Consider the following 425-nt stretch of genomic DNA (forward strand, 5'->3'; position numbering starts at 1 on the left):
CTATTCATCTACCTACCCATCATCTACCATCTAATTCACCCATCCATCCATCCATCTCATCCATGCATCTGTCCATCCATTCATTTACCTACCTACCCATCATCTACCATCTATTCACCCATCCATCTATCCCATCCATGCATCCATCTATCCATCCATTCATCTACCTACCCATCATCTACTATCTATTCACCCATCTATCCATCTACCTACCTACCCATCATCTACCATCTATTCACCCATCTATCCATCTACCTACCTACCCATCTATTCACCCATTCATCCATGCCTCCATCTATCCATCCATTCATCTACCTACCTACCCATCATCTACCATCTATTCACCCATCCATCCATCTCATCCATGCATCCATCTACCCACGTACCCATCATCTACCATCTATTCACCCATCCACCCATCTCTT

The sequence above is a fragment of the Hylobates moloch genome, unplaced genomic scaffold (assembly GCF_009828535.3).
Source record: "Hylobates moloch isolate HMO894 unplaced genomic scaffold, HMol_V3 SCAFFOLD_75, whole genome shotgun sequence".
Classification (NCBI taxonomy): Eukaryota; Metazoa; Chordata; class Mammalia; order Primates; family Hylobatidae; genus Hylobates; species Hylobates moloch.